This window comes from Amblyomma americanum, chromosome 8 (assembly GCF_052857255.1).
Source record: "Amblyomma americanum isolate KBUSLIRL-KWMA chromosome 8, ASM5285725v1, whole genome shotgun sequence".
NCBI lineage: Eukaryota > Metazoa > Arthropoda > Arachnida > Ixodida > Ixodidae > Amblyomma > Amblyomma americanum.
Genome location: NC_135504.1, coordinates 122,879,319 through 122,892,016, shown reverse-complemented (window position 1 = coordinate 122,892,016; position 12,698 = coordinate 122,879,319). Strand labels below are relative to the sequence as shown.

At 44.8% G+C, this 12,698-nt stretch overlaps 1 pseudogene; it reads left to right on the top strand.

Moving 5' to 3' along the window:
• The first annotated feature begins 12,313 nt into the window (after positions 1-12,313).
• Positions 12,314-12,435, top strand: LOC144102835 (U2 spliceosomal RNA; annotated as a pseudogene).
• The last annotated feature ends 263 nt before the right edge of the window (positions 12,436-12,698 follow it).

Below are 12,698 nucleotides of genomic sequence, written 5' to 3'. Positions count from 1 at the left end.
GCTCACCGCTAGCGTTACCCCACGCGAACACGGCTTTCTACTCGACAAGCAGTCAAGACCTTCGGAAATACATCTAGCCTTGTCTTCCACGTCTGCACATTGCCCTACTTTCCTAACCATGGTAATGAGTCCGAGAGGTGTTTCGTTAACCTCATTACCTCATTTCGTTAACCTCATTTCGTTAACCTCGTTAACCTCAGGGTGGATTCGTCGTGTTGCCCAAAACGATGTATCTTGAAAAGGCTAAGCAAGCTATTGACAAGAATTTTATTCCCCTGAAAATATCTGGCAGAAAAGTAAAAGCAGAGGCATTAAAAATGTGTGAACGGCTCAATTTGACAGGACTATATCAGTCTGTAAAAACAGCGAAGATGCAGGGTCTGAACGTATTCTTTTCCGCCAAAACCCACAAAGAAGGCATGCCTCTCAGAGCGATTGTATCCGAGAATGAAGCCTGGCAAGGCCTGGTATCAAAATACCTTCAAAAGCACCTTAGCCAACTAGATGTAGAAGACCCTTTTCGTGTGAGCAATTCAAAGGATGTAATTGAATTTTTGGGTGAGCAAGGTGGTGCTTCAGGAGCTAATTTCGCCTTTTCAGTAGATATTGAGGAGCTCTTTTATTCCATTCCCCAAATAGAGTTACTAGACGCAGTAAAAGAGCGAATTGAAAGCTGGGGGGCTGTTAAGTTCCAAAATAGCAACGGGGTTTCTGTAAATGACTTTGTAGCGTTAGTTAAGTGTTACCTCTCATCCACCTTTATTTGTTTTAACGACAAGTTGTTCGTGCAGAAAGAAGGCATTTGCATAGGCTCATGCATAGCTCCAATACTTAGCGAAATATTTTTAGGTCAATTTGACAAACGCGTTGCAGCGTGCATGAAAAGGGAAAAAGGTGTAGTGAGGTGTTTTAGATATGTGGATGATTTTATTGTGTTTGTGAATGTTGAGAACGAGAGTGACAAACCACAGGTTGTAAAAAGTGTTTTAGATATTTTCGGTGAATGTTCTGTCAAGCTGAGATTCACGCATGAAGTTCCGATCAACGGGTGTCTCCAATTCCTCGAGATTTGTTTGTTCTTTGGCACGGGGCACATCTGCTGGTCGTACCAGCCACGCACAAAAAAGGAAATTTTAGCGTACAATTCGGCTCATTCGAAATTGGTAAAACGGGGCATTGCAAAAAATTGCCTGCGTGGTTCTCTCGAGAAGTCTTGCCAGCATAAAATTGAGATCAGTTTGCAGACGCAAGTGCACCGGTTGCAGAACGCCGGTTTTCCTATGTATACCGTGACGGCTGTAGCGCAGTGCCTCCTGAAAGAAATCAGGGCAGGTGGCCGCCCTGGCGTGGCAGCGGAAACTAGCTGCAGGAGGCTGAGGCGTACCGCTATTCCGTACGTGCACCAGCTATCGCACCGGCTGAAGAAAGTTGGAGAGAGGTGCGGTGTGGACGTGATGTTCACTGCCCCCGAAAAGCTGGTGCGCATGTGCAAAGCGGTCAACGAAGAAAGGAAACCGGTCTGCACCACAAAACACGTATGCAAGTTTGTGCCTTGCACTACTGGCATCGTATACCGCATACCCCTCTCCTGCGGTAGATGCTACGTGGGGCAGTCTGGACGGTGCCTGAACGAGCGGCTACGAGAGCACAGCACGCTGGTAGATTCATTGGCGGGGGGCGGTCATTTGGCCAATCATTGTAAGCGGTGCGGGTGCGTGCCGGCGTTTGGTGCCACGTGTGTGCTTGGTAGGGGAGGCACAAAGTTAGGTCGCGAGATTTGTGAGGCCTATCACATTGACAGAGAAGGTGATAACTGTGTAAGCACTAGTTCACTTACCTTGACCAAAAAAGAAAAAATGTACCTAAAGAACAGTTTGCCACACCTTGATTAGATTGTCTATGTGTTGTTAACCCAGTGTGCGCATGCACCACCGAATTGCTTATATGTTCCTTTATGTTCAGTAAACAACTCAGTTGATGTTTAGCGCTCGTCCTGTCTACTTCTTTGTCTGTGTCTTTGTTATATGCGCTAGTCTTTTAATTCATGATGAAACACCAACTAGCCCAGCTTTCCGCTTTGATTAAATAACTATGAAAAGTAAAAACAACGGCAAAAATTGTACGCCCTAAAAAGGTTGGTTTTTAAAAAGCTGCAACACAATGATGTCCGTTTGGCATTAGACGGAGTGTATTCCTTGGTACGGTCAGGTGGAAAGTGAGTCTCGTGAACCCAAACTAAGCATATTTTCAATAACGTCACATCTTGATATCTAACTCAGTGTGTAGTAGGCATATACCTATACAATTTTTGTTCGGAGACTGGCTAATGAGATCTGATAAATTTTGGTGGCTGAGGCGATGAACCTATGGTCTGAGCTGTTAGAAATGAAGATTTGTATAGGCCAGCGCAGGTAGCAGATATGCTGGAAGCGCATGACTTCGCTTTCTTCTAGAGAACAATATTCGGAGGGAAAACAGACATTTGGAGGCCGCTGGTGTCGGCGCCAACTTCGCCGGATTTCAGGACAATGTTGGACTGAGTTTGCCGAAAATACGAGTTAAGGAATTTTCCACACAACACGTGCGATAGGGAGAAATTTGAAAGTAAAAGGTCGACATGTAAATCACAGCGTGCTCTAACAGGTAAGTGAAAATATAATTCTTTGGTAAATATGAATAAAACAAATTTGATTACATTTCACAGGCCGACCCCTCCTGTCACGTGGCACTGTGGTGTACCGCATTTTTTCTCCTCTTCATTGAAAGGACGGGAATGAATCTTGTGTTAATGTGCCTTAAATATGAGCAGTAACCTTGTTTTCGCGTTGCCATCGGTATCCTATCGTAGCGTTATGAATAATACGAGGTGTTTGCCATACATGAGATATGACGGCCGCTGATTCAGGAGCCGCATTCAGCAGATCCATTTATGCTTTATTAATTTCATACGATGCAATTTGGCGCTGCTCCCAGTGGCGCAGGCAGTGGTTGAGCGCGTCTAGCTGTTCGTATCCCAATCTGCCACCTGCCTGGATAAACCCGTCCCGCGACTGCGTCGCACTGACGGACCATCTTCAACAGTAAGGCCGCCGAAAGATGCTACAGGACGGAGCCTTTTGCATGTCTCAGGAGCTATATCGGCCCTAGTCCAGTCCACAAAAAGAAACAATGTGTCGATTGTACAAGGAATTGGCACAGCGTGGTCAGTGTAGCTGAATCTGTTTTAATGCATTAGCTGGAAGCAAGCTATAGCAGCAGCACCACATTGGCTGTCTGTGACTGGCCGTTTGTTTCTCTACCGGATGTTCGTTTCATCACAATGACGTCTCGACAGAATGTAATCGGAAACGGAAAAAAGAATTACAAAATATGACCCCTGGTTTCTTTTTTAAACGAGTGGAGCATGTGTTTCATACGCCGTCTTATGTCATCGCTGTGGTTGTGTCAGTCGTGATACTGTGCATGGCACCCTTTTGACCCTCCATTCTTAAGCACTGATGAGGATGGTGATAGAAAAAACTTTTTGCAATGCAGCCGAGGCGGGCTGTGAATGCTGCAAGTGTGCCGTCGCCCAAGCGCTTTCGAAAAGAACGCCAAAAAGCATAAGCAGCTCGTTTGAAAACCCTAGAGCCCGAAAAGCGAAAGTAAGATGTAGATATAACCAGCCCCACACAGAAATCAATATCCAGCAGTTCGAGAACAGCGTGACAACGCAGTCAGCAATCTACCGGCATCACTTTTTTTTTTACCCGTAGCCAGTCGGGAGAGCATCGAAATCATTTTACCACACTTACATTTCATCTTTCTGTTCTTAAACACTATCGGGTGCCAGCAAGCGCATGCATTTCCGCACAACACCTTTGTGTAATCGCTATTTCATTTGCTTTTTTAGTATCTCAACCGCTGGCACAAGCCCAACTTTACTTCCTTATTTTCGTCATGTCCAACTAAAAATGTCAAAATTCTTTTAAAAAGGCAAATTAAGCAGTATGTGTTTCGTGGTATTTTTGTGGTAATAGTAATATTATCTCGCGTGGAGGATGTCGACGCGACACGGGGGTTATGACGGACGCCGTACTGTAGGACTCTAGAATAACTAAGACCACCTGGGGTTCTTCAGCGTGCGAATGCTTTTGAAAGTAAACGATGCACAACGTGATTGGGTTGTTACCTGTATCTTGCATATTTTTATGGCACATAGCACAAATAAAGGCAAGCTATTCTCACTCGCTGCTTTATACAGTTTGATTGCAATTTGGTTGCAACTGTGTGCAAATATGTGAATCTGATAAGCTCAAGATTCTTAATCAGTCTGACTTTAGATCTTCAGATGCTTTATCAGTGCCGAAAACATATCACACAAGCGCCAGTAAGGTTACTTTTCTTGACGCCAGGCTGCTCACAGTTTATGTTGTTGCGCACTGAAGATTCTTTTCGCCCTGCCTTTCGGAGACAGTTTTCGGTGACTACAGCTACGTGATAGCATATCTGGTATATATTTTAGCTGAGAATAAAAAATTTCAGGCAAAAAATTGGTGCTTTGAGCAAAATCTCACGAGAGAACCGCCGTTTTGTAGCCCACTCCGAGCCTTCCTGGGATGGATATTTCTGCTGAAATGTTCACGTTAGGATAAAAATTATAACACCAAATAGTCTAGCGAGTACTCTCAAACAATTATTGTTTAGAAAGGACTGTTCTGTATTTATAGACGCTCTAGAGAAAGGGCGCGTACTTTCGCGAAGAAGGCGGGACACAACAAACACACACAACATGTACAGAGCGCTCTAGAAAAGGCTACGAAAAATTCTTTCGCGCTTTTTTTGCTTCCATAACGTAGAGATATGGTTCGCGAGCTTTTCTGGCCCTTCAAAGCGCTGACGAGGGAAGGGGAGCTTCCTTCCCCCAAGCACGATCTGTGATGTGAGGAACTATCTCCACTAGTGTGAAGCGAACCGGTCGGCCTGTGGTCTTTCAGAGAAGACAGCCTATTTTTGTTTGCTCAGAGACACTTATTTTAGGCTGTTGCCTTACCTAGACTCCATGTAAACGAATGCTGCCAGTGTGCTTAAACAAATCGCATAAGCACTTAAACAGGCAGCTGAAGCTTAATGTCCTTGCACTCCTGAGTCACATGTGTACTGGTGTCAGGTGGTTGAGTAATAATAATACTAATTGATTTTTGGGGAAAGGAAACGGCGCAGTATCTGTCACATAAATCGTTGGATACCTGAACCGCATCGTAAGAGTAGAGATAAAGGTGAGAGTGGAAGAAGAAAGGAAGAAAAAGGAGCCATAGTGGAGGGCTCCGGAATATAAATATTTTCGACCGCCTGGGTATCTTTAACGTTCAGAGACATCGCACAGCACACGGGCGCCTTAGCGTCTTTCCTCCATAGTGGTTGAATGCAGAATCCTAATTAGGTACAACACATGGTTGAGCTCAGTGTTTAATTTCTGATACGGCAAAACTCTTGGTGCAGAATACTGCTCGACAGCGCAGAGAGGAGCACTCGCCCCTTTTCAGTTCGCACCCGACTGACTACCGTGGTGAAAATAAAACCTTACAGGGAAATGCCTGGGTTTCGGCGCAATCAGCACAGCGTAGAGTTCAGCCATTAGCCTGGTGATCAGTGACCATCTCCGATATGCCCAGGTTATATCTAGGCAAGTCGGCGCTTTCAGTCGGCGCCACTGTAGTGCTAGAATCTTCTTTCAGTGGGCCCTGCCGCACTAAATGTGCTTGGAGAGTTAGACCCGAACAGCGGATGATAAGCTTTCCTCGCCAGCATGAGCGGCAAAGAAAACACAACACGCATTCATTCTGTCACAGGGACCTCATTGCACAACTGTGAGATGGTACATGATGTATGTAGATGGCAGAGTTCCTTGTTGAAGACAGCGCATCAGCAAACCAACGCAAATCAAACAGGCACCTCACGATAGACAGCCGCAGACCGTACTCGAGAAATTAAGTAGCAGGATGGATGGATGTTACAGCGTACCGTTGGAAACAGGCTGGTGGCACATGCCACCATGCTCGATTTTCTCTGTGTTTCTGTAATCACTACGCCTACTGTTTGGCAACTGACTGAGAGTTTTTCTCTAAAGGCTAGGGTCCCGATAACTGTAACAATAAAATATCAAAGCAGAGTTAAAATCCTGGGTGAAAGTTTTGTATGCTGCCTTGTAAATACTGCTTTGAGTTGTAGAGTTGTACTTAATGTACCAACATGCCCATGAAAGATTTAAGATGTCATCTAACCCATAAAGAGACAGACATGGCATATGTTGCACCTGCAGTAAAAACTACTGAAATCCTACTCATTATCAGAAAGCATAGGACTCGTTATTGCACTAGACATACAGGGAACTTTCATATCGAATGCATAGGGGAGTAAACGAAAAGCTGATCTTCTTAAAGATCAAACGGGAGTCGGGTGCTTAAAGCGACCCGCATTACAAGCTGCATAACTCAGCGAGGTGTAGACACGTGCGAGTTAATTATCCAGGGAAGTGCAGGTGGTGGTGGTGAAAAGCCTTTATTTAATGAAAGAGGTGAGGCTCTTTAAAGAGCCCCGCAATAGGTGGAGTCCTTATTCCGGGACCCCATTGGTCGAAGCTGCCAGCTTAGCCCTCTTGACCAAAGCCTTTTGAGACTGAAGGTCTGAACAGCCAAGCAGGGCCGCCTCCCATTCCTCTCTGGTAGAGTTGGGGTGGGGGAAGAGAGCTGAGTTGCGCTGGCAAGCCCAAACCATGTGGTAGGTGTCAGCCACCTCCCCATAGTGTTTGCACCTGCCAGTGAACGCGGGATCGAAGTGTTTTAGTACTGCCGGGCACAGCATTGTGTTCGTGAATAATCGAAGTACAACGCGTTCGTTTGCTTTCCCCAGTCTCTTTGCAGGGGCCGGGTAGAGGCGATGCCTATCCTTATAATAGGATGTGGTAGCTTTTAAGGAGAGTAAGCAGCTACTTTCAGGTTCCAGGTGCTCAGGAGTCAATGGGAACGCCCGGTGAATGAGTGCTCGGGCCGCCGCGTCTACAGCTTCGTTTCCTGCTAGGCCCTGATGGCCCGGAGTCTAAACCAGGTAGCGGGGTGTAGGATCGGTATCCCGGCTCCAGTTCCTTAGTATTCGTTCAGCTAGTGGAGTTATCCAGCCAGCCTCATAATTGCGACATGCCGAACGTGAGTCTGTTATTATGTGTTTGGATTTTGAATCAGAAGCAGCTAGGGCGATGGCAACCTCTTCAGCTTGTGTTGTGATTGGGGCTCGAAAGGAAGCGACGAAAGCAAGAACAAGAAAAAGAAGCAGTGGAGAAAGTCGCATATAAAATTCGTGATTAAATCTATATTTCTTCGGCAATATCCCTGATCACCATGACCCCAATTCTGTCACAGCCAATGATGGTTTTAGGAAGGCGATGAATGTAACGTAACAAAAAAAATGCGTTTGTTGTTGTTCAGCAGCCAAACTGGGATCAGCGCGGGTGATCTTGTCCTTAATGTCGAAAAGAAAAAAAAATAGCGGAAAGAACAAAAGCACAATCCCCCTTTTTCATGCGTATATGTATGTTTTCGGCTGCTTGGAATTGCCAAGCATCACTGACCCGGATAATTAGGACAGCGTCTCAATGAGAAAAGAATGGAGGGGATTTCAGTGTACGGCTACTTCTCTGTAATGGACGATAATTCGGGCAGAAGCCCAATAATAAGCGACAGAGACTTGAATGTTTGCGTAAGTGCAAGCCCACGCGCGTGTCGCATCACAGCCAAAGCAGGTAACGCTGGGGAACTAGGAGCCACTCTTTTGCTGAAGGAATTTATTACGTCCATTATACGGTGTCTGGCGTGCAAGCAGTGTGAGACTCGGCGCTTTTGGACCCTTGTTCAATGTAACTGAGATGTTGGCTTCGTGTCCTAAATTAGGCATTGGTAAGCACGTACACCCCCTATGCTGCGAAAAGCAGCTATTTGGGCGGTTGTAGCACGTATGATTACCTTGTGATATCAATAGGGCTGCTCAGAGGTGGCCAGCCATTTTTTACATATTAGCAGTGTATGCCTCGTATTATGTTGCAGCTAATCAAGATTAGAGGCAGTGCGCACTGCTTTCGACTAGGAAAATAAGCAGAGAGAACATTTTCATGTCAACATAACTGTTACTTCAGGCGTGGGATTAAGAATGCAACCTTATTAAGAAACTTTTGTTTACGCTACATGACAAAGAGTGCGCTAGTTTTAAAAGGAAAACAAATAGTCTCTTTATGTAGAAGCAACAATATCAGTGCATTATAGGGAGTACTCCTGAGTAGACTTTTTATAAAGGCTACGAATTTGTCTTGTTTCCGGTTCTCTCGTTTTTGTACTATGATTGGATTGTCATTTTTGGAAAGGTTAGAATGCCGGTTATAATTCAGCGCATGAATTTTGTACTGATCCTAGTTTTTCGGAGTGGAGTGATTAGACTGAAGAAAATAAACGTTCTGTGCAAAAAACTTGGAAAAACCAATTTTTTTGCATTGCCGGAGATTTGCCTGTTAGCTTAAGCAGAGTACAAAAATTTGCAGCAAAAGGCAAAGGCTGAGGTGAGTTTTTACTCACAGGTGAAACAGTCTGACATTTTGCGGCCAAAACACAAGAAAATAAGTTATAAAAATGTTGTCAGAGGATGTTGTGAGAGTTTTAAAGCTGCCTTTTAAAAAAGAAGCTGCAAGAAATGAGTCTTTCCCCTGCATCGGGAAGCTAGCGGCTATGCAGAGATTCGACCAAGGATACGTGCTGCTAGAAAACATACGTTGAGTAACGAGTTGGATGAACGCCACAGCATGAAAGAAAACAGCCTGACTGTGGAAGGTCGTCCCTGAGGGCAGGCACAGTCGGATTCAATTAGGTAGCATGCCAGAGCGCGCAGAACTCCTTTCCTGCGATGGCGCATGTGTCTACTTACCGCGACAATGGTAGGAGATCGTTTTGTCCCTCACTGGGAACCTCGTAAACGTAATCTTCGAGGCGTAATGCGAGTCTGTTTACGCTTGTCGTGCGCCCTAAATAGGAGCTGTATGGGCCATACAAAAGAAGCTTGTGCTGATTTTTCGATGCTGATGTTGATTGTTGCTGTAGAGTCGTGGGAAGTAACGCTGTACGCGATCATCGAAGAGTGCGGTGTATTGTGCGAGTGATGTAGGAGATGTTCAGTCTTCAGCAGTGTACATCACTTGCACTTTGGAAAAACCCGTAGTCTACTATTTCCCGGACACCAATACGGCGGGAAAGAATTGGCTCAACGAGAAATGCCGCATGTGCCTGAACAAGCTTAATATTATTGATGCGCACGTACTGTAACCAGTGCAGAAATAATTGGAAGGGGATTGAATGTTCGCACACCACACTCCTGAAAGCGTGTACTAGCTTGGATTGAGGAATCACTGATTTGGTAGACTCATTTTATCTTCTGGTCAACTGTCTTTAAAAACCTCCTCTCTGTACTGATGTCTTACGTTTGGTTTCCATTTCTTCTTCAAACTGAAATGCATTTTTTCCATTGGGCAAAAACAAAAAAAGATAACGACGAGTATGGCAGACCGTTACGGTATACAAGGCAATCCCTCAGTCTGGGCGTCAAGATAAAAACTGCAACATGGTACTCAAATGACGACTGAGTAAATGGCGCGCCCTGTGATCCGGAGATGGGGGAGGGGGGAAATCCTAGATGCTTGCGTGCTCAAAAAAAAACCTTATTTAGAATAACGTAATATATTGTACGCCGTTTCGTTGTACTTGTAAGCTGACTCAATGACTGAAATTTTTCCGCAGAGCGAGTAATATTGAAAATCCGGCAACTACCTTGATTGATGACCAGTGCTTTACAGTGGCGATGGCCTTACTCTATTGGTTTCAGTCTTTTGCATAAATCAGAAGAAACATTTCATAATTTAGGTTGTTTTTACAACTTAGAGGCTTATCTTGGCTCTGCTACACACGCGGGCTACAACGGACGAACAGTGTTCATTCCTTCCTGCTCTTTACGAAGCTTATACGCAGCTGTGCACGCGGAAAAGAAAAGTCTGTTTTGAGATATTAGATTATAGGTTTTGCTTTCCATGCAAGAAATTTCATTACAGCTTTAGAGAGAGCGTGTTTGCAACTCATTCGTGGAACTTTATGGCTTTCCTGAAGTTCCTGAAAAACTTTCAGTAGCAGCGTTCTAACAGTCGCGCACTGCGTGCTGTGGAGTTAAACTTGCTGCTTTATCAATAATGTTTTAATGCGATTAATGCTTTTAAAAGCAGCTCCCGCGAAAAACCAACATTAGTGGTTATAGTTGTTCGAGAACTTTAATGCAGGTTGTCAGTTGCGGAGCGAGTTAGGAGAGGCATGGGTAATTGTTTTACGCAAACCGTTCCAGAAAGCTATAATACTTTATTAATAAACCAATACTTCCTGAAAGAAAATTATAATACACAGCGGATCATACGGGGCACGGATCTTTTTCCCTCATAATAATAATTGGTTTTTTGGGAAAAGGAAATGGCGCAGTATCTGTCTCATAAATCGTTGGACACCTGAACCGCGCCGTAAGGGAAGGAATAAAGGAGGGAGTGAAAGACGAAAGGAAGAAGAAGGTGCCGTAGTGGAGGGCTCCGGAATAATTTCGACCACCTGGGGATCTTTAACGTGCACTGACATCGCACAGCACAAGAGCGCCTTAGCGTTTTTCCTCCATAAAAACGCAGCCGCCGTGGTCGGGTTCGAACCCGGGAACTCCGGATCAGTAGTCGAGCGCCCTAACCACTGAGCCACCGCGGCACGATCGGTTTTCTAACTTTACTCTGCGTGGGTCTCGTCGGTGCCATGAAAGTTCGCCATTATTTCTTTAAACGTACCTCAAATACTAAGCTTTCTTTATGCTCCTAGAGTTAGTTGTAACCTTCTCCCAAACTTTTAATCCTTTAGCTTTAGAGAGAACGCTCAGGCAGCCTGATTAGGGGTGATGCGAATGAACTAATGCTGTTTCCTTCGTAGTAAAACTTCGCAGTATGGCTTCTTGTGGAAGTGCTGACTTTTGTTTGGATCATGGCTTAGGAGGGTTTAACCTCCCAAAGCCGCTCAGGCTATGAGGAACGCCGAGGTGAAGGGCTCCGGAAAGATCGACCACCTGGGACTCTTTAACATGCAATGACATTACCCAATACATGAGCCTCTAGTATTTCGCCTCCATCGAAATGCAACCGCCGCGACTGAGATCGAACCCGCGTTTTTCGGGCCTGCAGTCGAGCGCCATAACCACTGAGCCACCGCGGTGACGTTGAATTTTCCAGCATCAAGACAAATCATTGCCTAGAGAACCAAAAATCAAAGTGGATTTTTTTGGCACAGAAACTTGATTAAGACAAGGGATACAAAAAATAAAAAAGAACGCCTTGATAGCCGCTAGAAAGTGAATGGTGGAACAGACTATCGTCAGAGATTTTTGACAGAAAGTTTAACTTTATCATGATTGGTCAAAACTGCCAATTATCGTGATACCTGCATTTAACTGTTTCTCCCTTTCTCTCTATTAAAAGCTCCGTTGTTTGATGGTATGTGTGCATGCCTGTTACTCAATAGCACGACCTCCAGTCGATACTGACAAACTTAGATTTTTCCTAAGCCATCCCAAGCTATAGTGCAGACTGCGGGGCGTATCCCGTTATTTTTCCAAACTGAAGCAATTAAAATAGAAAAGTACATGGCATAACTGCAACAACGGCTCAATTCCTCAGATGTTGATCAACGTGACTACCGGCTAGAGAAAAAACAGAATAGACAAAAAGATTCATCATCATGCTATAAAAGCTGCCCTATCGCCAGGTGCATAATGAGGAAAGGGAGCTCCTTCAATTCAGCTAGCGGATTTAAACGATAAAGGTATGCGAGACAATTGTCTGCAACACACTGAAGCCGCCTTTCTGAAGGAAATAAGGCAAGGAGACACCATAAAAACGGTGCTCTCGCCCTTGTCTTTGCGCCATAAGAATTATTTGGTTCCCAAAGGCACACTGGAGAAGAATTGCCTTAACTGAACAAAATACACACAAAGGAAGCCAGCAGCGCTCGAAACATTGTAGCACAAGAGAATGTCCCTATTTTTGAATTTGTGGTGTTGACTAAATGCATTATTAGGAGGGTAAATATATTATGGCAGAAAGATAATTGATTAAAAAGCAGAACAAAAACAATCAATAGCCGCCACTCGTTTCGGATACCGCCAGTGTCATGTGATCGACGGAAACACTAAAGGAAAAGAGAAATCCGGTTCGGCAATTTTCTGTAAAATATCTGATACGGGTCCCAATTGAACTTATTTTTGGAAATGTGGCGGAGAGTTTGAAGGTTGCTTCACTTCCGCCACCGGTTGGCCCGGTATTGCACTGCCTCCGGGATCGGCCTGGGTCTTTATACCGCGCGTCGTTACTATCTTGTCTTTCTATCCCATCTTCCAACTCTCCTTCTATCTGCACGTGGTAGCGATTGTGGCTCGGCTTGAGCCAGTGAGCAGGCCTTTGCACTTTCCTTCTCTTTCTTCCTGGCAACAACAGACAACAGACAATTTTCTTAAAGCAGTTCGATTACTCACTATGATTGCTTTCATATTGACAATTTTTTTAACACTAAAGGTCGACGAAGGTTGTAGATTGGCACGTCTCGTCGGCGGGGGTG